The sequence below is a fragment of the Caretta caretta genome, chromosome 6, assembly GCF_965140235.1.
Source record: "Caretta caretta isolate rCarCar2 chromosome 6, rCarCar1.hap1, whole genome shotgun sequence".
Classification (NCBI taxonomy): Eukaryota; Metazoa; Chordata; order Testudines; family Cheloniidae; genus Caretta; species Caretta caretta.
The window spans coordinates 131,063,026-131,088,572 of record NC_134211.1 but is presented as its reverse complement, the minus strand read 5'-3'; the positions used below and the strand labels follow the sequence as shown (position 1 = coordinate 131,088,572).

General features: G+C 44.5%; 1 pseudogene; it reads right to left on the bottom strand.

Annotated features, from left to right (window-relative positions):
- Positions 1 to 486: 486 nt before the first annotated feature.
- LOC125639271 (U2 spliceosomal RNA) lies at positions 487 to 655 on the bottom strand (annotated as a pseudogene).
- Between the last annotated feature and the right edge of the window lie 24,892 nt (positions 656 to 25,547).

The following is a 25,547-nucleotide window of genomic DNA, read 5'->3' as shown; positions in this document are numbered from 1 at the left end:
CATGGGGACGAGGGATATCCTCTCTCAGGAGTTTGAGGATGGGGAGCACCCCATATTATAGTTGAGCAGAAAGCTCCTGCCCATGAAAAACATCTATGCAGGGCTTGAAAAGGAGTGCCTGGTGATAAAGTGAGCCATCGAGATCCTGAGGTACTATTTATTCGGAGCAACCTTCACTCTCATCGCCAACCATGCCCCGCTGTGGTGGCTGCATGGTAGGTGGGAAATGAACCCCAGATTGACAAGATGGTAGCTGTAGGGCCTGGGCATTGAGGCCTAAGAGGTAGAGTTGGGAGCCTGTAACTAGAGTCAGAGTCAGTCAGGTGCCAATTCAAAGGTCAGAGCCGGAGTCAGCACCAAAGGTAGGGCATAGAACAGGGACCTGGAAAATTGACAAACTGACCCCAAAGTTACCAGTAAAAGACCCGCAGCCACACAACACACCTGTTTTTTTTCTTTTTTTTTAACCAGCATGTTCTCCCCAGAGGGAGGGACACCAAACCCGGAAGTACTGCAATACCAGGCTGATGCGTGGAGTGGACAGAGCAAGCTCCTAATCCATCTCCCTGTTCCAAAAATCCATTTAATATAAAGTCCTCAGATAGAGAACATATCAGATATTAAACTGACAAGAGCAAGGCAGGAAAGCAGGAACTGGGAGCAGATGGGGGATCTCTGAAGAGGAGGGCAAGAGTCAGGAAAAGGCTGAGAGGCAGGAGGACAGAGACAGACAAGGCAGAGTCCACAGCAGCACCCAGGCAAACATCTAGCTGCTCAGACAACTTCCTGTGGGGCTGGACGTCTCACCTAATCAGGAGCGTCATAGGCAAGCCTCTTTGTGAGCTTGAATCATAGAATATCAGGGTTGGAAGGGACCTCAGGAGGTCATCTAGTCCAACCCCCTGCTCAAAGCAGGACCAATCCCCAATTAAATCATCCCAGCCAGGGCTTTGTCAAGCCTGACCTTAAAAACTTCTAAGGAAGGAGATTCCACCACCTCCCTAGGTAACTCATTCCAGTGTTTCACCACCCTCCAGTGAAAAAGATTTTCCTAATATCCAACCTAAACCTCCCCCACTGAGAATAGTCTAGAACCATCCTCTCTGGAACCACCTCTCAGGTAGTTGAAAGCAGCTATCAAATCCCCCCTCATTCTTCTCTTCTGCAGACTGAACAATCCCAGTTCCCTCAGCCTCTCCTCATAAGTCATGTGTTCCAGTCCCCTAATCATTTTTGTTGCCCTCGGCTGGACTCTTTCCAATTTTTCCCCATCCTTCTTGTAGTGTGGGGCCCAAAACTGGACACAGTACTCCAGAGGAGGCCTCACCAATCTCAAATAGAGGGGAACGATCACGTCCCTCCATCTGCTGGCAATGCCCCTACTTATACATCCCAAAATGCCATTGGCCTTCTTGGCAACAAGGGCACACTGCTGACTCATATCCAGCTTCTCGTCCACTGTCACCCCTAGGTCCTTTTCTCCAGAACTGCTGGCGAGCCATTTGGTCCCTAGTCTGTAGCGGTGCATGGGATTCTTCCGTCCTAAGTGCAGGACTCTGCACTTGTCCTTGTTGAACCTCATCAGATTTCTTTTGGCCCAATCCTCCAATTTGTCTAGGTCCCTCTGTATCCTATCCCTACCCTCTAGCGTTTCTACCTCTCCTCCCAGTTTAGTGTCATCTTCAAACTTGCTGAGGGTGCAATCCACACCATCCTCCAGATCATTTATGAAGATATTAAACAAAACCGGCCCCAGAACCGACTCTTGGGGCACTCCACTTGATACCGGCTGCCAACTAGACATGGAGCCATTGATCACTACCCATTGAGCCCGACAATCTAGCCAGCTTTCTATCCACCTTATAGTCCATTCATCCAGCCCATACTTCCTTAACTTGCTGGCAAGAATACTATGGAAGACCATGTCAAAAGCTTTGCTAAAGTCAAAGAACAGCACGTCCACTGCTTTCCCCTCATCCACAGAACCAGTTATCTCGTCATAGAAGGCAATTAGATTAGTCAGGCATGACTTGCCCTCGGTGAATCCATGCTGACTGTTCCTGATCACTTTCCTCTCGTCTAAGTGCTTCAGAATTGATGCCTTGAGGACCTGCTCCATGATTTTTCCAGGGACTGAGGTGAGGCTGACTGGACTGTAGTTCCCAGGATCCTCCTTCTTCCCTTTTTTAAAGATGGGCACTACATTAGCCTTTTTCCAGTCATCCGGGAATTCCCCTGATCGCCATGAGTTTTCAAAGATAATGGCCAATGGCTCTGCAATCACAGCCGCAAACTCCTTTAGCACTCTCGGATGCAGTGCATCCGGCCCCATGGACTTGTGCACATCCAGCTTTTCTAAATAGTCCCTAACCACTTCTTTCTCCACAGAGGGCTGGTCACCTCCTCCCCATGCTGTGCTGCCCAGTGCAGTAGTCTGGGAGCTGACCTTGTTCGTGAAGACAGTGGCAAAAAAAGCATTGAGTACATTAGCTTTTTCCACATCCTCTGTCACTAGGTTGCCTCCCTCATTCAGTAAGGGGCCCATACTTTCCTTGACTTTCTTCTTGTCGCTCACATACCTGAAGAAACCCTTCTTGTTACTTTTAACATCTCTTGCTAGCTGCAGCTCCAGGTGTGATTTGGCCTTCCTGATATCACTCCTGCATGCCCGAGCAATATTTTTATACTCATCCCTGGTCATTTGTCCAATCTTCCACTTCTTGTAAGCCTCTTTTTTGTATTTAAGATCCGCAAGGATTTCACTGTTAAGCCAAGCTGGTTGCCTGCCACATTTACTATTCTTTCGACACATCGTGATGGTTTGTCCCTGTAACCTCAATAAGGATTCTTTAAAATACAGCCAGCTCTCCTGGACTCCTTCCCCCTCATGTTATTCTCCCAGGGGATCCTGCCCATCAGTTCCCTGAGGGAGTCAAAGTCTGCTTTTCTGAAGTCCAGGGTCCGTATTCTGCTGCTCTCCTTTCTTCCCTGTGTCAGGATCCTGAACTCGACCATCTCATGGTCACTGACTCCCAGGTTCCCATCCACTTTATCTTCCCCTACTAATTCTTCCCGGTTTGTGAGCAGCAGGTCAAGAAGAGCTCTGCCCCTAGTTGGTTCCTCCAGCACTTGCACCAGGAAATTGTCCCCTACATTTTCCAAAAACTTCTTGGATTGTCTGTGCCCCGCTGTATTGCTCTCCCAGCAGATATCAGGGTGATTGAAGTCTCCCATGAGAATCAGGGCATGCGATCTAGTAACTTCTGCGAGTTGCCACAAGAAAGCCTCGTCCACCTCATCTCCCTGGTCCGGTGGTCTATAGCAGACTCCCACCACGACATCACCCTTGTTGCTCACACTTCTAAACTTAATCCAGAGACTCTTAGGTTTTTCTGCAGTTTTGTACCGGAGCTCTGAGCAGTCATTCTGCTCCCTTACATACAGTGCAACTCCCCCACCTTTTCTGCCCTGCCTGTCCTTCCTGAACAGCTTATATCCATCCATGACAGTACTCCAGTCATGTGAGTTATCCCACCAAGTCTCTGTTATTCCAATGACAGGTTTCAGAGTAACAGCCGTGTTAGTCTGTATTCACAAAAAGAAAAGGAGTACTTGTGGCACCTTAGAGACTAACCAATTTATTTGAGCATGAGCTTTCGTGAGCTACAGCTCACTTCATCGGATGCATGCTGTGGAAAGTACAGAAGATCTTTTTATACACACAAACCATGAAAAAATGGGTGTTTACCACTACAGAAGGTTTTCTCTCTCCCACCCCCACCCCACCCAAAGGGGAGTGATCACTTTAGATAAGCTATTACCAGCAGGAGAGTGGGGTGGGGGGAGAGAAAACCTTTTGTAGTGGTAAACACCCATTTTTTCATGGTTTGTGTATATAAAAAGATCTTCTGTACTTTCCACAGCATGCATCCGATGAAGTGAGCTGTAGCTCACGAAAGCTCATGCTCAAATAAATTGGTTAGTCTCTAAGGTGCCACAAGTACTCCTTTTCTTTTTGTTATTCCAATCACATCATAATTCCTTGACTGTGCCAGGACTTCCAGTTCTCCCTGCTTGTTTCCCAGGCTTCGTGCATTTGTGTATAGGCACTTGAGATAACCTGCTGATCGCCCCTCTTTCTCAGTATGAGGCAGGAGCCCTCCCCTCTCACGTGCTCCTGCTCGTGCTTCCTCCCAGTATCCCACTTCCCCACTTACCTCAGGGCTTTGGTCTCCTTCCCCCGGTGAACCTAGTTGAAAGCCCCCCTCACTAGGTTAGCCAGCCTGCTCGCGAAGATGCTCTTCCCTCTCTTCGTTAGGTGGAGCCCATCTCTGCCCAGCACTCCTCCTTCTTGGAACACCATCCCATGGTCAAAGAATCCAAAGCCTTCTCTCCGACACCACCTGCGTAGCCATTCGTTGACTTCCACCATTCGACGGTCCCTACCCCAGCCTTTTCCTTCCCCGGGGAGGATGGTCAAGAACACCACTTGCACCTCCAACTCCTTTATCCTTCTTCCCAGAGCCATGTAGTCCGCAGTGATCCGCTCAAGGTCATTCTTGGCAGTATCATTGGTGCCCACGTGGAGAAGCAGGAAGGGGCAGCGATCCGAGGGCTTGATGAGTCTCGGCAGTCTCTCCGTCACATCGCGAATCTTAGCTCCTGGCAAGCAGCAGACTTCCCGGTTTTCCCAGTCGGGAGCTTCACCAGCTCCCTCTCCAGCATTTTGGGTCGGCTTCCAGGTGGCGGCCATAGCATGAGCCCTACCCAGGGAGTGAGTTGGTGGTCGGTGAGCCCTCGCAGTACCTAGCCGTGCAGCGTATGCAGTTACGGTTTGGCTCCAGAGTGGAGGCACCCATGCGAAGGCGGACTTTTTTCCCACGAGAAGGAGGAGGTCAGTGGACAAAAACTGTGTCTGCAATGGCACTCCTGAGGGAAGGTGAGTAACAGGGTCATCTGCCCTTTTCACGGCCTGTTGCGCGTGTGTAGGGAAGAGCTGACACGGCTCCAGAGAGAAGCCCTGCAGAACAGTGCTGGGACTTAGCTGAACGGCACCTTGTAATTGGCCCATGCTTGCAGCTGGACAAGATAAAGGAGGCCCCAGGTCCATGAGGCTGAGTGGGGGGACCCGCAGACAGCACACCAGAGCAGGAGGCTACAGGCAGGCGGGCCCTGTGGAACCCCCTGCTTGGTAGTTGCCAGAGGGCCCCAGTCTGAACCCTTCACCCGCTGGCTGTTTGTGTTACTTTGGCACATTACCAAAGAAATAGAACCCACATGAAATCTGTAAAAGTTCACTGGGCCCAGTCCCTTCACCTACAGATAGCCGCGGTAAAGGGAATGGAGTTGTTCCAGGAGGGCTTGCGGTAATCAAAACCGTTGATTTAAATCTAAGTAATGAAATGTATGCAGGCATCCCACATGTTAAAAACGAGAGTATGGCCTAAGAACGTGGTGCGTGCATATCCCACCACAGTTCTGTGTAGTTGTAACCTTACCTCCTGACGAACCTGCCCTGGTCTGAAACCTGCTGCAGATACATGTATAACCGTGATCTTTAAAAGCAGTAACAGATTACGCTGAGCTCAGCTGTCGTATGTAAATGGTCTATGCTAGTGCGAGTTGCCTCGTTACTTCTGCAGCATCTGGAAATTCTTCCCCTTTTCCCCGGTTTACCGAAGAAGCGTGTCCGTTTTTAGGTTCAGCTACGTTCAGTACTGACGGAGCCAGTTCAGATTGCCAGACTGGCTTGCAGGTGAAAGAGGCACATGAGCTCGATACAAATAGAGAAATAAGAACCTGACTCTCTTTTCAAGGTGATTTCACGGAACACCTTGGAGCAACGCAATTGAGCTCCCCTTTGCCTCCCCTCATGCTGCCTGTGAGTTGCTCTTTTAAAAATACTCCCCCCCCCCCCCCCCCGGAGGTAAGTAGCGCGCTGCACCATTCGTGGCTGTGTGACACCAACTGCCGGGCTCAGATTACGCTTATACATTGCAGTGCTAATGAAATGGAACAATAGGACAGACATCTCTTTAAAACCTAGCCTCCCTTTCCGTGCCTGGAATTAACGGCAGGGAAGATTGAAGCCATTTTGATGTCAAGGTATCTGACACATGGGCACAGACAGGTACTTAGACAGTGGCACGAATTGCACCTGTGGCTGAAAAGGGCAGCACAGCCAAAAAACCAGGCCAGTAGCCTGCAGGCATTTGAGATATACTGTCCTGTTTGAGAGACTTTTACATGCCAGGAGAGTGCTCTTCCCTCCCCCACCTTCTGCTTGGGACCTCTGCTGTAGATTCCCATGAACTAAACTTGCTAATCTCAAGCACTGCTTTAAGGAGTGTATCTATCTACTACTGCAGGGCAAATGCGCTGCCTCTTTGTTTTATGGCTTCTCTTTCTGTTGAGCAGACAATATTCAGTGCACAAAACCCCTTCCCGGCACGCAGAAATCCAGCATTCGCTTTTGGTAACATTGCTGCTTGCACGGCCAGAGTAGAAGTTAAATCTTGGTTTTGTAGTGCAGCCGGCTTTAAATTTTGGCCTTTATCCACTGTATTAGCTGAGTAACCTTTAAAAAGACCAGAATTGCTGAGCAACGCTGGAGCAGAGATTTCCATTCTGAACAACCTTGTAAACTTATCAGCCTATTATGGAGTCAGAGTTTCCGGTCAAATCCAGATCAACCCTCACTGAAGCAAACGCCTGAGAACTGAGGGGTGTAAAGCAAATGCCAAGAAAGCACCAGCCGTTATGGAAATCCTTGCCCTGCTCAAGTTTGCTGTAAAAAGAATGTTTCCTCAATTTGAATCTAAGTACCAGAAAATCAAGAAAAAACATGCCTACTTCTGTGCTGAAGAGTTATCAAGATGGTAGATTTAGAGGTTAATTTTAAGTTATTATGCTGAAATGTTCATATTATGCAAACAACAGCTGAAGGAAACCCTGAGCTCATGAAAGGGTACATGTTTTGAATGCCGGTTCTAATTCTTAAAAGATACTGGTGGTGAACAGTTGGCTAAAGAGGTGCTCTAGCAGGGAAGGTTTTGTGGAACACTGAGGTCTCTATTATGGAGGCAGGGGGCTGAATACTTCTGATGGCCTCCATTTCAGTAGAAGAGACAGGTACCAATCTCCTGGGTGATAGATTAGCTAGGATAGCTGGGAGGACTTCACGCTAACCATGAAGAGGGAGTGTAATAACAGGGCAGTCGTGGTTTAGAGACCCAGATATGAAAACCAGCCCCAAGGCATCATACATTTGACAAATCCAAGCACTATGTGGCATGGAAGGACCACATTTTTAATTGTCTATACACCAATGCTAGGATCCTATGTAATAAACAAGAGGATTTGGAGATGCTCAGATATGAGAAGACTTATGGTATGGTTGGTATTACTGAAATTAGGTGGAATGGGTCTAATGACTGGAATGTTAAAATCAATGGTTACAACTTATTCTGCAAGGACAGGATGGGAAAAGAGGGAAGGGATGGCAATCTACTTGGTACAAAGTCATAGACAATTGAGACTCACAGGACCTCAAATGCTTTTGGATTAAAGTTCTAACTGGTAAAAAAGATGTGGGGTGTTGGTGAGCATCTCTTACACCCCACCTAATGTCACTAAGGAAAAGTTCATCCTGTTTACCAAACTTCTGTCTGTAACGTGGAGGAAGAAAAACTATCATGGGTGATTTAATCTCATGTGGCCAGTAACATAACAGAATTCCTAACAATAAAAGATAACTTCTTAACACAGAGAGTTCTGCAGCCCACATGAGCTAACTCACTTCTGATGGACAGAAGAAGAATTAATTGCTGACCTCAAAGTTAGCAGTTGCCTAGGTACCAGTGGTCAAGATCCGGTTACCTTTACCATATGCACACAAAATATGGCACCAACCAGCAATATGTATATTTGGAACTTTAAAATGGTCAATTTTTAAAGCTTCAAGCAATTGTTAGCATAACTGACAAGGAACATACATTTAAAATGGAAAGTATTAATTAAACTGGGAGTTGTTCAAGGACATTCTACTGGATGTTCCAGAAGCCATGATTCCACAGACATGAAAAACAAGTTAAGCTGGGGACGAAGCCATCCTGTTGAAAAGGATTTGAGGAAGCATGATAAAATATAATATTGATAAATAATAATAATAATAATAATAATAATATAGAAAAGTTTGAAAGAAGGGAAGTACGTGGAAATGAAAATAAGTTACAAGCTAAAAAAATGTAGGCTACTGATAAGGGAAGCCAGAGTAATCAATGAAATATCAATGGACAATAGCGATAAAAGTCTTAAGGAGTTCAATTTATGCAGTTCATCGCAGAGAATGCTGAGAGGTGACTTGATTACTGTGTATAGGTACTTACACATGGAAGAAATATCTGAGAGCAGTGGGCTTTTCAACCTTGCTGAAAAAGGCATAACATGATTCAGTGCCTGGAAGCTGAAGTTACCACCATAACTTGAAGTCTTTAAAATGAGATTAGATATCTTTTTTAAAAATATCCTTTAATCCAGCTTTAGGGAGAAATTCTGCCATCTGTGTTTGTGGGGGTGGGGGGGCAATGGGGAATGGAGGAGTCAGCTACATCCTCATTGCTGTCCCTTCTAGAGTCTGTGAATCCGTCAGTCAACTGTTCATTGATTTCCTTCCCGTGCCATCAGGAGAACAGGGCTGCCATCAATATGCTCATGACGCTTGTAGTTCTGCATTAAGAATAATGACTACTGTCAAACCTGATGCTTCAAGGCTTCAACAGATCACCTGCAGGGGTTAGGAAGGAATTATTTTTCCCTGATGCACAATTGACTAAACGTATTCTGGGAATTATCAGGGATGGCCACAGCAGAGGACAAAACACTGGATTGGGGGGTGCGGGGAGGGACAGTGCTCGGAGATGGCACAGAGAATCCTCTTTCTTAGATAACTGGGTGGTGTGTTTTGCTCACATGTTTAGGGACAAACTGATCACCAGATCTGGGGTCAGGAAGGGATTTTCCACCAGGTCAGATGGGCAGGGACCGTGAGGTATAGGGGAAGCTTTGCCTCCCCTCTGCATAGAATCATAGAATATCAGGGTTGGAAGGGACCTCAGGAGGTCATCTAGTCCAACCCCCTGCTCAAAGCAGGACCAATCCCCAATTAAATCATCCCAGCCAGGGCTTTGTCAAGCCTGACCTTAAAAACTTCTAAAGAAGGAGATTCTACCACCTCCCTAGGTAACGCAGTTTGGGGTATGGGTTGCCTTCTGGGATCATCTGGGCGTGGCAGAGGCCTCAGGCATTGGCGACTCAGTGTCTCCTGCTTCCTGCCTGGGGCACACAGTTTAGTTTCCTAAGGACCAAAATGTTTTGGTCTGAATTAAATTTTACCTTCAATTCAGGGTTATCTGGCTGGCATTTAATGACCTGTGATATGCAGTAGGTCCAACTATGTGATATAATGTTCCCTTCCAGCCTTAAAATCTGTGAAACTAAAAAAAAAAAAAAGGAAATATAATACCGACAAACAGAAAATATAAACCATGCAAAAACCCTACGAATAAAAATTGGTGTTGACTTGTATTGTCTCATTGTTTATGATTTGTTCGCATTAACATATAGGGAAACGAAAAGGGCTGCAACAACCATCTCTAGGGCTGGAAACTGCAGCGTTACAGATGATGAGCAGGACACGGAACACAATGGAATACATTTCAGCATTAACGGGGGAGAGACAGTCACCAACGTGTTCCTGCCAGGCAGGAGCGTATAGCTGAGTGTCTCATGTACCTGATCAGGATGCAGTGAAACACAAGTGTCTTTTGACATTCCCATTACCTGCCCACATCCCTTCCTTTCCTTATTCTCAAGAGCACTCAGTAAGAAGCTGGTTGTAGCAGCACTTGAGAATTACTTCCGCTTGGTGTGACCTCCAACTAGCTCTTAGCCTGTATTGCATGCCCATGCGAACCTCCACTCACACTGGCAAGGATATGCAAAAAGCCTGCGCTCCATACTGCATACCACACAAGAGCTCTCTTAACTCCTCTTACGTTGACAGAGTTACATTGGGGATAAAGCTGAGCACCTGGAGGCGTGCTACTTGGCTGTAAAAACAGGTCTGCATGATAGACTGGGCAGCAGGGGCATTGGATGTATATGCTTGATAGGTAACCAGTATATCCACTGTTATTACTTAATTTACCAGTTAAAGAGGCACATGGACAAGATTGATATGTGGAATACACAGCCAGACCAGTTTGAATAGGATACAGGACCACAGAAATCAATGGAGTTACACCCATTTTCACGACATCTGAATCTGGCCTGATTATCTGGAGGTCTTAAAGCCTCAAGGCAAAAGCCATGTTTAGTTGCTACAACACTCATGGGGACTACTGAAGAAGTCTAACAGGTTATCAGTCCTTTGCGTGTAGTCCAAGTCTCTGTGTCCAACTCAGTCATGAGACAAACTCAATTCAGGCCAGTGAGTCCACAAAAGAAAACTCCCAAGAAATGTACAGTAGCTTAACTCAAATGCTATTTACTAATAAGCAGGATTTTCCTTCAGAGCTCATTTGCAATAGAATATCTAACCTCCGGGTTCAAGGTCTGGACTGGGCAGCTCTCCAGAAACAATTCCCTTCCCTTTGGGGCACCTGCCATTGGCCACTGTCAGAGGACAGGGTACTGGGCTTGATGGACCTTTGGTCTGACCCAGTATGGACGTCCTTATGTTCCTTAATTAGAAATATTAATATTAATCAAACCTGCAACACTGAGCAGGAGGAACATTGGGGGATAATGATAAGACATTTGACCAGATTGGATGCATAGGAAGACTAGTAGATGTCCCAGTTAATCAAATCCATATCGATAGAGGGCAAGTCTAAAAAAAGTCTGCTAGGCAGGAGTGGCAGTGGGAGTTGATATGAATAACTTTAAAGAGTCACAGCATGGTCAAAAATCAAAGTGTGGTCAAACAGTCAACGTTAAGAGTGTGCAGTGTGGAATATGATGGATGAGGATAAATGAAAGACAGACCTCCAGTTCTGTAAAGAAAAGAAGGGAGTTGTCAGCGGTTACTTCAATGCCAGGACAAAACTGAAAATGAGTGCAGTCCATGGGAACATAACAGGGCATACGGAGCAGTGTAAATACAAAGCATCTGGTAAAGTATTCTATGTAATTAAAAATTTGTAAGTGACTTTAACCATATGAAGGAAACGAAGAAGAAATGGATAGCAATGAATTAAAGCAAAAATAGTACTTACTGGAAATGCGTGAGGGACAGTGAAATTGAGAAAGGAACATGCATATTTATTCACACAAGATAAAGCTCACTTACAAAGGAGCTAGGGCTGAAAGTGTGCGGCACTGGAGATAAGCTAGCAACCCACCTCCTGTATCACACGGTCTTTACTGAAAGGAGCGCAATTTACCAAAATCCAAATGTTGCCAAGCCTGGATGGTTCGGCTCCTCGTGGAGTGCTCTGGAGGTGGTAAATGGTAACGGATCCACATGACTTGCACTGCTCCCTGCTGGCCAGGGGTAGGTCAGAACTAGAGCTGGTTGTCTAAATGAAGGGTTACCAGTATGTGCTTCCTGTCAAAATTGACATGGTTTGCAGAGGCATATTGGTTTCAGTGACATTTTTGTGTGTGAGAGAGACATTCTCCCACACCACAGTTGGCTGGTGATGCTGAGCAGGGACTTGAACTGCCCTCTCCCTCCCTGTAAGCCAGTACGTGCCCCCCCCCCTCCCCCACATGCAGGTTTTGATTCAAAAACGGACATTTCAACACAACTTAATTTTTGCAGAAACGTTGGGAAGCGTTTGGTTTCATGCCAGCGTGGCACAAACCCACATTTCAGAATCTCAGAAGTCGACAGGAAACAGAATTGTCATCTTCCAGTCAGCTCTAGCAGCATCTCTCCTCCCTTCCTCTCTGACCCCCCAGAACTCTCTGGAGGGGAGGACATATGTTACTCCAAACACCCAAGCAAATCTGTAGGACATGACTGAGTATCCAGACACTGAAAATCCAATTGTGGGGTTCACTTTCATGCACCTTTCCCATCTGCACTCTGGGAAGTATTCATACAGTTCACCACTGCTGCAGTGATTTCTGTTCAGAACAGTTGATTGAAACAAGAGTACGAATATTATTTATGTTGCAGTAGCATGTTGGGACCCCAGTTGTAGACCAAGACCCCATTGTGCTCGGCACTGTAGAAACACAGAATAAACAGTCAGCCCCAGCCCTGAGGAGCAGATCCAAAATCTTTCTTTAGAAATAAAAATAACCTGCAGGTATTATTCTATCACGGTTAATACTCCAGCTGTTCTCCGAATATGCACTCTAGAAGTACTGGAAGGCACAGTCACTGTCCCGAAGAGCTAGAGTTAAAATAACGACAAGGGGTGTGGAGAAAAGAATTCTCCAATCAAAGGGATAATGAAAAACGAACAATGTCTTGATAGTTTGACTCCCCTCACTAGTAATTTACCCTCCTCACCCTTCAAAATAACCATTGCTGGTTGGCTATTTTCTTGTGTGCACCACAGTAGAGGAAGGCTTTGAATGCCCAGAAGACTTACTTACAAGCTCAAGCAGCAGAGAAAATAGACATTGTGGTGTGTCTCTTCTTCATTCCTTGCCAAGAAGCTCAAGGCTTGAGCCAAAGCCCACTGAAGTCTATGGAAAGGCTCCCATTGACTCCAATGGGCTTTGAATTAGACCCTAAAATACAAGTGAATTTAGGGAATTTAACTAACCTGACACCAGAAAGAAGTACAGAGGAACCATTAACTGGATTGTGTTTAAAACTGAATCATATGGTATTGGTTGCAATTTAAGAGGGGGAATGGAAACCTTGAGACTGTCTTTGTGCTCAGAAACACAATTTAAGCTGAGTGAGGTCATAATGGGAAGTGAGGAAGGAGTACCACTGGGTCAGTGTCAAGAAAGGTTCACCTAATGCCAAAGAAAAGGGACACACACACTCGGAAGTGAGATAGCTAATCAGTCTCACAACACCTAACTATGAACTCTGCAATGCAACAGAGCATTGGGACAACACCCAATGCTGGAATTTTCTTCCCCTTTCTTATTCCTTCTATATAGAACAGATAGAAAAATTGAAGTTTCCTTCTTGTTAGAAATTCCAATATTTCAATGTTTTCTTTTTACCCCAAATTGGAACAAAAAGTTAAAATACCTAAATTTATCATGCGACAAAAACTTCATCTGAAAAATTCCACTTGAGAAATGTTGAAACAGTTCATTTCAGGTTGATGTTAACCTCTGCATACCCAGTGCCGCATGGGAGTTGTAGTTGGGATGCCTCATGTCCCCATTATCCCCAATGGGCCTGGTTACCCAGCCACACTACATATCCCATAATGCATCGCAGTCTCCACCAGTCGGTGTGCAATTGGCGTCCCTGGAAATGTAGTCTAGCCCGGTAGACTGGCCTAGTGGGGATAATGGAGGCATGAACCACTGAATCACGGCTCCCGTGAGACAATTCTGAAGCTCATGCAGACTCATGCTGAACCATCCCCAAACAAGATGTTTCATTGCAATTCTCCTCAAAAGAAAAATTTTAAAATGGAGAAAAAAATCAACAAATTCACTGCCAAAAAAAGCAGTTTTGCTGAAGCCATGGCTCTTTTGTTGAAAAAAAAAATCAGTCGGAAATTCCAAGCTAGCCGAACTTCTCTTCCTGTGTGCATATGAGGACACTGCCGGGCAATCATAGCTGTATTGTCTACTGCCACTATTGTGACCAGTCTCTCAAGATAAACATCATGATGCAATTATGCTCACAACGAATCTTTCACCAGGTCCCAGATAAATCACCTTTTGAAACACCTCTGCTGTAAAATGTTTCACATTCGGCCCCAAGCTACTGCGATGCTAAATAAAGCCCTGCAGAGACAGGTATTTGAATAATCCTATCAATCCTGCACTGTAACACGTAACATCCGCATGGAATTTCCATACAGAATGGGGATGTTTTACTTTGAGGATCCAGCTAGTGACTGCTGAAGGGAATATATTACATTATTAGGCAAATTAATGTTGCCAATGAATCAAATTCATTATGCTGAGCTCACCACGTGAGCCATGTGTCTGAAGATGAATCACTTAAGAAAACAGTGGTCATGTTTGCTACTTAGCAAGGGCCCAATCCTGCATTACTTGCATACCCTAAATTCCTACTAAAACCAACAGGATTTTGTAACATGGATAAAAGAGACGTTAGCCCTAACCCCCTGATGCAGTGCACTTGAGATATAGGCCCAGATCACTGACGGTAGCTCAGAAGTGCACAGCACAGCTCAGAGGAGGAGAGCAGGCATGCACAGGTGATTCTAAATCCCAGGATATTTGGGATCCCCCAGATATTAAGGTGCTGTAACATATAACAGCAAAAAGAGGTCAATCGTGTGGCCAGAATTACCGGAACTCTGATATCTCCCATATTTCCCAGCCATGCCCCCTTTACTCACAGGCAATGATTGTGTCATTTGCCAAGGGGTGCCCACACCCCACCCCCTCCCCCAAAACTCCACCCCCACCCCACCTCTTTCCACTCCCGCCCCTTTCCACCCCCTCCCCACCTCTTCCTGCCCTCTTCCACAAGTGACTCCTGCACACAGCTGAACAGCTGATTGTGGTGGGTGGGCGGCACTGGGGAGAGGGGGAGCTGATCTGTGGGGCTGCCAGTGGGTGCTGAGCACCCACTATTCTTTTTCCTACAGGTGCTCCAGCCGGAGCATCCGTGGAGTCTGTGCCTATGCCTCCACTTGCAGCTGGGAACAAAGGTAACTTAGGGGTAGCTGACCAACTCTGCACCACCTGCCCCTTGGGTGATCCTCCCATGACTGTCTACATCAACTCTAAGGTAGATTTGCCCAGGAGGTACAGAATATAGCAAACACAGCTCAGCCGTGTGCCTGGACCATAGATCTGAGCCTCTGTGAATCACAAATTTAAGGCACTTGCTATGATCACATCCTGGATTTAGAAATTCATTACTTGATACTTTGATGTTAGTGATCATCAACATTTTAAAGAAGCCTGTGATGGGGTACACAAACTGAACAACAAGGGGTTAAGGAGTTGCTTTGGGCTCAGCCAGCCCCGCCCCTCCACACCTGTAGCAAATGCATCACTAGCCGGAAGAGTTAAAGGCAGGGGAGCAGCTCATTTGGGGCAGACCAGGGAGGAGAGCAGACCTGCAACCAGCAGCTCCACAGAGACGAGCGGAGGGAAGGCAGAATCTCTCCCTACACAACTGCCCCGGGTCCCTCCCTGGGGGAAGGCAGGGCCTGCTGCAGAGACAGCCTGAGAGGGAAGCACTCCCTCTCCGAGGAGGTCTGGCCTGGATCGATTCCCTTTAGTTTCGTTTGGACTACCCCGGCGGGGGAAAGCCTTGGACTGAGCTGCCCGGGAGGCTGGGCCATACCCCGGGAGGAGGCAGTTGCTGCCTGAAAGGGAAGAACGACCTCCCTACACACCGCCACCAGCAGGTGCCTTGTGGTGAGCAGACACCCCGCATGCTGTCTTACCTTGGGACAGTCCAGGCAGGGGGTAGGAAGTGGCCCAGGGAGGGCCGCCTTATGCCTCCCTGGCAGTCAGAGCACTGGTAGCCCTCAGAGGGCCCTGGGTCAGAGCCCAGTGGAGTGGGAGGGCCCAGGCTCCCCTACTAACAACCCCCCCTGCATGTCACCAGCCTAAGCCCTAACCACTGGGCCGCGCTCCTCTACCAATCACCCCTGCACGAAGGCCGTCACAAAGCCATAGGGCTATTCTCGGGTGACTCGTGTTTTACAGTCACATTTAGCATAAACCAAGTTAATTGTATTTCTCCTAACAAATGCGTAACGATGCCCAGCTAAGTCAAATGCAGTTTAACAGTACAGCTGACAAATGAAATTCTCAGCTTGGCTTGTAACCTTTGTCACACGTTTCTCACAGATCAGGGAGCAATAAAGCTGTACAGTCAATTCTCAAACAAAGCAGATCTCTATTTCCTCTTGTAATCTTTATTGCAATTATTTTTTAAACGTGACCTTTCACTCTTTTCTTAATCTGGAACATGCACTCTTCATGATTCTGCACTTCCTTCATTTCTCCGACCTCTGGGAATGGTGTTTGGACTTTTCTCATTATGCCAAATAGGTGGCAGAATGTATAAAAAATTCCCCCACAGCCCTAACTGCACCAAAGGCCTGGACGGTCAAATGCTTTGAGATTTAAATACAACATTCTAACACTATATCCTACTCTGGGGAGCAGTCTACTGTATTTTGAATATATGGAATACAAGCTTTAATTTATCTGTAGAATCAAAGCATTCTAAATTCGGAACTGAGATCTTAATACACTAACTGTGTTAAATATTTGTATGCTTATTTTTCAAACTCTTATGAATGTCTATGCTTATCATATGAGAAAGATTATTAGCAGTTATCTCAGTGTGCAACACAGAAAACTACATAAGTGTGTTGTGGCTAAAATCGAATGGCTATAAACTAGTTTGAAGATTCCTCAACTATATTTGTGATGATGATGAAGTCTCAGTTCAATGTATTAACACAATACACAGGGTGCTGCCTATAAAATGTATAAAAGATATGACAGTTAAATAATATATTCAATTATCAGGTCATAAATAATAGCAAATGTTACTTTCATCTTACAAGCCGTTATTATTCATTACAGGAAATCTCATACTAGAATTTTACTTTCACTTTAGTGCCCTCTTGTGGACATAAATCTTCATGCATGTCTGTTCTCTTTCAGACTTGCTCGTGTATATTTAAAATACACTTGTATTATGATCTCCATTATTTTTATGCTCAAGCACGAACAGTGCATTATTTCACTGTATTAGCTACAGTAATTGCATAGGCATTGACAGTGGCAATGCCTATGGCACAGAGGGAAACTATGCAAAAATTATATTAATTTATTTGCAAATCAATATTTGTGGAAATTGGACTTATCAGCCTGTGAGTGTCCATCTCCCTCTGCCCTCCAGCCCCTGTAATCAAAATAAATATCTTTCCATGAGCAGTAGGTGGCAATCACACTTCCTCTGCTTTCTGCACCCCACCCCAGGAAGATGACAGCTGTCCAGCGCATGGCCACTTCAACTAAACCAAGGCTCAGTTACTAAGGTAACCAGGTGCACGCAGAAAGGAGCAGCAGTGTTTATCCACTTTTTCACGTGCAGGCTGCCAGATCAACGCAGCAAAATGGCCTGCCTGCAAAGACACTGATATTTATGAAGAGTCTATAGAAACCTTAAAAAGAAAAGGAGGACTTGTGGCATGTTAGAGACTAACACATTTATTTGAGCATAAGCTTTCATGAGCTGCAGCTCACTTCATCGGATGCATTCAGTGGAAAATACAGTGGGGAGATTTATATACACAGAGAACATGAAACAATGGGTGTTACCATACACACCGTAAGGAGAGTGATCAGGTAAGGTGAGCTATTACCAGCAGGAGAGCGGGGGGAAAAAACCTTGTAAAGTGATAATCAAGGTGGGCCATTTTCAGCAGTTGACAAGAACGTCTGAGGGGCGGGGGGGGGGGAGGAATAAACATGGGGAAATAGTTTTACTTTGTGTAATTACCCATCCACTCCCAGTCTTTATTCAAGCCTAAGTTAATTGTATCCAGTCTGCAAATTAATTCCAATTCAGCAGTCACTCCTTGGAGTCTGTTTTTGAAGTTTTTTTGTTGAAGAATTGCCACTTTTAGGTCTGTAATTGAGTGACTAAAGAGACTGACGTGTTCTCCGACTGATTTTTGAATGTTACAATTCTTGATGTCTGATTTGTGTCCATTTATTCTTTTACGTAGAGACTGTCCAGTTTGGCCAATGTACATGGCAGAGGGGCATTGCTGGCACATGATGGCATAGATCACATTGGTAGATGTGCAGGTGAACGAGCCTCTGATAGTGTGGCTGATGTGATTAGGCCCTATGATGGTGTCCCCTGAATAGATGTGTGGACACAGTTGGCAATGGGCTTTGTTGCAAGGATAGGTTCCTGGGTTAATGGTTCTGTTGTGTGGTATGTGGTTGCTGGTGAGTATTTGCTTCAGGTTGGGGGGCTGTCTGTAAGCAAGGACTGCCCTGTCTCTCAAGATCTGTGAAAGCGATGGGTCATCCTTCAGGATAGGTTGTAGATCCTTGATGATGCGTTGGAGAGGTTTTAGTTGGGGGCTGAAGGTGACGGCTAGTGGCGTTCTGTTATTTTCTTTATTGGGCCTGTCCTGTAGTAAGTAACTTTTGGGAACTCTTCTGGCTCTATCAATCTGTTTCTTCACTTCAGCAGGTGGGTATTGTAGTTGTAAGAACGCTTGATAGAGCTCTTGTAGGTGTTTGTCGCTGTCTGAGGGGTTGGAGCAAATGCGGTTGTATCGCAGAGCTTGGCTGTAGACGATGGATCGTGTGGTGTGGTCTGGGTGAAAGCTGGAGGTGTGTAGGTAGGAATAGCGGTCAGTAGGTTTCCGGTATAGGGTGGTGGTTATGTGACCATCGCTTATTAGCACCGTAGTGTCCAGGAAGTGGATCTCTTGTCTGGACTGGTCCAGGCTGAGGTTGATGGTGGGATGGAAATTGTTGAAATCATGGTGGAATTCCTCAAGGGCTTCTTTTCCATGGGTCCAGATGATGAAGATGTCATCAATATAGCGCAAGTAGAGTAGGGGCATTAGGGGACGAGAGCCGAGGAAGCGTTGTTCTAAGTCAGCCATAAAAATGTTGGCATACTGTGGGGCCATGCGGGTACCTATAGCAGTGCTGCTGATCGGAAGGTATACATTGTCCCCAAATGTGAAATAGTTATGGGTGAGGACACAGTCACAAAGTTCAGCCACCAGGTTAGCCATGACATTATCGGGGATAGTGTTCCTGACGGTGTGTAGTCCATCTTTGTGTGGAATGTTGGTGTAGAGGGCTTCTACATCCATAGTGGCCAGGATGGTGTTATCAAGAAGATCACCGATGGATTGTAGTTTCCTCAGGAAGTCAGTGGTGTCTCGAAGGTAGCTGGGAGTGCTGGTAGCGTAGGGCCTGAGGAGGGAGTCTACATAGCCAGACAATCCTGCTGTCAGGGTGCCAATTCCTGAGATGATGGGGCGCCCAGGATTTCCAGGTTTATGGATCTTGGGTAGTAGATAGAATATCCCAGGTCAGGGTTCCAGGGGTGTGTCTGTGCGGATTTGTTCTTGTGCTTTTTCAGGGAGTTTCTTGAGCAAATGCTGTAGTTTCTTTTGGTAACTCTCAGTGGGATCAGAGGGTAATGGCTTGTAGAAAGTGGTGTTGGAGGGCTGCCTAGCAGCCTCTTGTTCATATTCCAACCTATTCATGGTGACAACAGCACCTCCTTTGTCAGCCTTTTTGATTATGATGTCAGAGTTGTTTCTGAGGCTGTGGATGGCATTGTGTTCTGCACGGCTGAGGTTATGGGGCAAGTGATGCTGCTTTTCTACAATTTCATCCCATGCACATCGGTGGAAGCACTCTATGTAGAAGTCCAGTCTGTTGATTCGACCTTCAGGAGGAGTCCACCCAGAATCCTTCTTTTTGTAGTCTTGGTAGGAAGGTCTCTGTGGGTTAGTATGTTGTTCAGAGGTGTGTTGGAAATATTCCTTGAGTCGGAGACATCGAAAATAGGATTCTAGGTCACCACAGAACTGTATCATGTTTGTGGGGGTGGAAGAGCAGAAGGAGAGGCCCCAAGAAACCTTTTCAGCTGTGGTTTATCAACATACTTTTCTTCCTGTTGAAGCCACATCAACCTTAGACCAGGATGGATTCTCCTTTGTTGGAAGTTACAGATAATTTTTCTCTCCATCCCCCCCCCAACCCCGGCCATTAAATTAATGCATGACTGGTTTTGCTCCTTACTGGGTAATTGCCAAGCCATGAGAACTGAAGCTGTTCTCCCTGGTCTTCTGACACAGGGGCCCAGTAATGTGGTCAGACTCAGGAGACCTCCCCACTCACAAGATGGAGGAACAAAGTTTTCAATGAGAAATGGTTTTGCAAAGGAGACAAACTGAATTTTAGTTTTCTTTCCATGATGTTGTTTGTTTAATTTTACAATAAAATGAATCAAAATCCAAATGTTGAGAAAAAAGAAGAGAATGAGGGGAAGCCCGGTCCCCTCCCAAAAATCAAACACTGAAATGAAAGTCCAGTTTAATCAAAATATTGCACAAAATAATAAAGTGTGAAATATTTTTTCAGAAAATACTCACCATTTTTGATGAGCCTTCATGCCAATGCCCAGCTAAGCAAGACCTACACCACTCAGGTCTCGTGGTTATTCATCTCAGGAGGGAAATGCACCCAAGCCTGCTAGCCTAGAACAAATCCATTATGGGATGTGCTAGCTGAACATCTGATATGAGTAGAGCTGATCAGACAATGGGAGGAGGGGGTGAATCATGAACAATTTAAATGGCATTTTTATTCCCTAGGTTTTGAAAAGGAACAATTTTCCATCACTCTAAATTTTTCACTGCAAATGTTTGAACAGTTTTCAGTTCTCTTCCCCCTCCCACCTCCTTTTGCCACTGAAAATGGAAGGGGAAAAGCGGAAGGTAAAACAAACAAAATTAGCTTCTTGGTTTCCCATTTGACAAAACCTGCAACTAACATGCTCCAAAAAGAAAAGGGAAATTTCCACGTTCTGGGGTGAAATTTTCCAATATTTTTTTTTAAAATTAATCAGTATTTTTCATTAAAAACCATTTGACCAGCCCTAATTATAAGAAGAAAATGTGGATAGGCCTGTTTAACAACTGTAACAGAACTAAAGTATTCTTTTGTGACATCGCATAATGTTAAGCTGACACAGTCAAATGTCACCGCTTAGACCAACACAAAGGAAAAAGCAGCATTAATGTGTAAGTTATCATGGAATTCCATACTATTTTTATACCTGAAGTGTTGTGCATGTAACATTCAACTCATACAATGACTGAAATGTCAGTGCACTTGGGAGATAAGTGCATCCACATTTCAAAGAGGCCTTGCCCAGTGTTTTCCACGTTCACCACCAGACTATTTCTAAGGGATCAAGACCAAAGAGGGCAGGGTGAGGCCCTGGTGCCTGGTTAAAGTAGCATTCTCCATTCAAAAGAGAGCCAAAGGACATGGAAAGAACCAACTTGTCTTGGGAGCCAGAGCAGAGCATATGAGTGTTAGTACCTGGCGGCCCAGCACCAGGGTAATAGTGGCCAATGCACTGAGGATCAGGAAAACTCTCTTTAACACCAGAGACATTTAAGAACACCCCTTCTGGCGTGGCTGTGACCTAGCAGACCCATGGGTATTAGGTTCTTGCACATGATTTGAATGCATTAGTTTGGAGTCAAATGTAACTTGGACACAGAAAGGAATATGCTACCACAGTGATGGTGGCAATTATGCTTGAAAATCAGGATGCCAGGGATGTTCAGCTGGAGAGGAGCATGTGTGAGATGATGACATCACTGCTACTGTTGCACAAAATGACAGAAGAACATTTTTCATTTCATTTTCATTCTATCACGCCGCATCCAGAAATATAGCTTTAATAGTGAGATAGAATTGAAGCCACTGTTTAGGGGCACCTATTGTATGGTATGGATACAGGTATATTCTGTATAATCAGCTGTATATTGACACACACAACACAATATTAAAATACCCAGTAAAATAAGTAATGCAGCTAGAAACAATGACATGCTGTGCAATTCAGCACCCTGGACAGCATCAATTCAGCAATCACCTGCTGTTTATTTAACCAGTCTAATTAAAGTATCTTCTAAAATTAATCATATAGGACTTGGATCAAATTCTGAAAAAATGAGACCCCAGATCCATGTGCACAAATCTACTCATAGATCTTAAGGCCAGAAGAGACCATTATGATCCTCTAGTCTGACCTGTCTAGCACAGGCCAGAGAATTTCACACATCTATACATTTTTTAGCAATTCTTTTTATTTCAGATGATTCCCAAGCATTTAAGGTATAAACAAATCTTTTTATATGAATTCCTTAATCTCAAATGTATATAATGCAATAAAAAAATCTTAGAATGCATAATTTAATACCCTTTTGAGATGATCTAATCAATACATAGAAGTGCCTATTTTCTTACTCAAACACTTTAATTTAAACCCCCCCATATGTGTATTTGTTATTTTGTGTATTTTATGTATTTTTTCTTCAAATATTCACAGACTCTGTACATGTTAGAGAAGCTTCTACATACTAGCAATGCTGCTTTCAGACATTTCGGAAAATAACCAGCTGAACATAACTCTATCCTTTTTCATATAATGGTGTCCAAAATTTAATGGGTCACTGGAAAAATATGACTTAAATCCAAACCCCAGGTATAGTTTTGAGTCCACAGTGGTATATCAAGGTGTGATTCCTCTGCTTTGGGTTAAAAGGAATGTCAGGTTCCAAGCAGGGATAAGCTACTTGCAAACATGAGGCACCTATGTCATAAATATAAAGGGAAGGGTAACCGACTGTCTGTATACAGTGCTATAAAATCCCTCCTGGCCAGAGGCAAAATCCTTTCACATGTAAAGGGTTAAGAAGCTAAGGTAACCCTGCTGGCACCTGACCCAAAATGGCCAATGAGGGGACAAGATACTTTCAAATATGGAGGCGGGGGAACAAAGGGTTTGGTCTGTCTGTGTGATGCTTTTGCTGGGAACAGATCAGGAATGCAGCCTTACAACTCCTGTAAAGTTAGTAAGTAATCTAGCTAGAAAATGTGTTAAGATTTTCTTTTGTTTAATGGCTTGTAAAATAAGCTGTGCTGGAGGGAATGTATATTCCTGTTTTTGTGTATTTTTCTAACTTAAGGTTTGGTCTAGAGGGATTCTCTATGTTTTGAATCTGATTACCCTGTAAAGTATTTAGCATCCTGATTTTACAGAGGTGATTCTTTTATCTTTTCTTTCAATAAAATTCTTCTTTTAAGAACCTAATTGATTTTTCATTGTTCTTAAGATCTGTGTGGGTCTGTGTTCACCTGCACCAATTAGTGAGGATTATTATCAAGCTTTCCCCAGGAAAGGGGGTGTAGGGCTTGGGGGGATATTTTGTGGGAATAGGATGCCAAGTGTTCCTTTCCCTAATTCTTTGTCTAAATCACTTGGTGGTGGCAGCATACTATTCAAGGACAAGGTGGAATTTGTGCCTTGGGGAATTTTTTAATCTAAGCTTTTAAGAATAAGCTTAGGGGGTCTTTCATGCAGGTCCCCACATCTGTACCCCAGAGTGGGGAAAGAACCTTGACAACCTACTAATGTGATTCTCCAAGGGGTGCTTTGACTTCATGACCATTTCTGGGTGCAATGAAGGGTGTTGATTAGCTCCTATACTGCCATATATTGTTTGAGTCCAGGGTACCTAAGAGACCACTTGTAACCGTATACACATCATGACAGATGTAATAAGATTTACTAACTGTTCCCATCACCCAGTGACAAATGGCAGCAGTATTCATTGGTTGTAGTGAACTCCTCTGCAACCAACAGTTTTCAACAGATACACATAGAAAGATCACAGTATCCCAGATATCTCTTTCCATCATAGACGTTGATAACTTAATTCTCATGGATGCTGCTGATGACCAGATGCAGCTCCGACATTACTGTCTATTTTCAACTCTTTAGCCTTTTGCCATCTTTTATTGACAGAAAAGCATAAAGATATTTTAAATGTCTCCACTCATATTGACTAAAGCTTCAAACTGAGTTATTCCAAAGCTGAAAGCAGTTCAGAGAACATATAAAATTCATTCAGATGTATTGCTGGCTTGTCCATTAAAAGGGAGCTGAAAAGGTAGAAGTATTACACTCCAAGTATATTCTTCTCCAGTACGATATGTGCTGAATCCAGCAGCCAATCTTGAGGCCTTATGGCAGAAGATGCTTCTGATCAGCACAAAGGAACTTTCACCAGGTTCCAGCCTGCACCAACACAGGTCATTTCTGGGCCCCTGTCCTGCAATCAGAACTCCTAGTCCAAAGCCGTACACCTCTACCAAGCCCCACTGGGCAGATACACAGTTGGAACCCTACACCTATTTCAAGCCCCACTGACACTATATGAAGGCACTGAGGTATTTAGTAGTAAATCCAATTGCAAGATCAGAACTTTGGCTCTCTAATCCTCTCCAATACTGTCTGGGATAAGGAAGCTATGGAAAAACCTGAACCAAATGAAGGCCCCAATCCTGCAAAGACCTGTCTAACTCTATGCACTCTGAATACTTCCACTTTGGAAGTCAATGGAAGTACTTGTGAAACGTTAAGCACCCGATGCAGACCTCCGCGGGATCAGACTTACATTGGTAAATGTAGCCGAGGTTTAATTTTATTTCTCTTTAGAGTTTCAAAAACTTGTGAGATTACAATCAAATCAGGAAAATACAAATTAAAGTCTCCTTTGTTATGCTGGGACAACACCCATTTTTAGAGGCAAACTGGTTTTTAAAAAGCAATTTGTTAAACAAAAGTAGAACCAAGCTAGGATTTGATGTTAAGGTATTGCTGTGACTATTAGCCAGCCACGACGCAATGTTTCCAAATGCGGTTTCATTAATTCAGAGTTTAAAGGTATGTGAGTCAGCTAAAATAATAATTTAAATACAACCTAACACAGAACTATTGAATTCAAAGATATCAGTTCACTTTATGCACATTAACTCAATGGGCAGGATCTGATCTCACATCTATAGATGCCAGGACTCATTCCCTTGAGATCAGTGGAGTTACAGCCATTTACATGACATTAGAATCAGTGCCACGTAGCAGCACAAGTTGTCACTCAAATATTGGAAGCCGCTATTCTCTTGCCTAGCTGCCACCGACTCATATCTAGAAAACATCACAGCTGACTGTTATGGGCACTCAATGACTCCTTGTCCCACTGTGTTGCCTGCTCCACTCCTATGACCACAGATCAGAACATCCACACTCTGGATATGTTACAATAATTTCCTCACCTAGACCTCTGTCCGGTCTCTCCAAATACTGTAAGTTTCATTTTCATTATTGAATTTTGCTCCTTTCTAAATGTAAAGCTTCGGGACTTCCAGGCTCTATAGTGATTTGGTTATTTTTATTTCAGGATTTAACTTTTCATCTATACGCTAGCTGCAGTATTATCTGAACATGTGTTATCCCTTCTCTTCTCCCTCTGTATATAGGGAACACATAACAGTGTGACATTAACATACAAGTTTGAGCAACATGAATTTGGGATTACTTCTGAGTCAGGGCTGCATTTACACATGACAGGCTAAACCACCATCAAATCTGGCTGTTCCAAACAAGTATCAGTTAAACCTTATTTTAAAGAAAATCCTCATGGAAAAGTCCCAGAGAACGTAAAAAATGACAAGTGTGCTGTATGTGTTTGGATGATTGTGTAGATTTCCTTGCTACAGTATTAGAGACGATGGTTAGAGACGGGGCTAAAATTCTTATG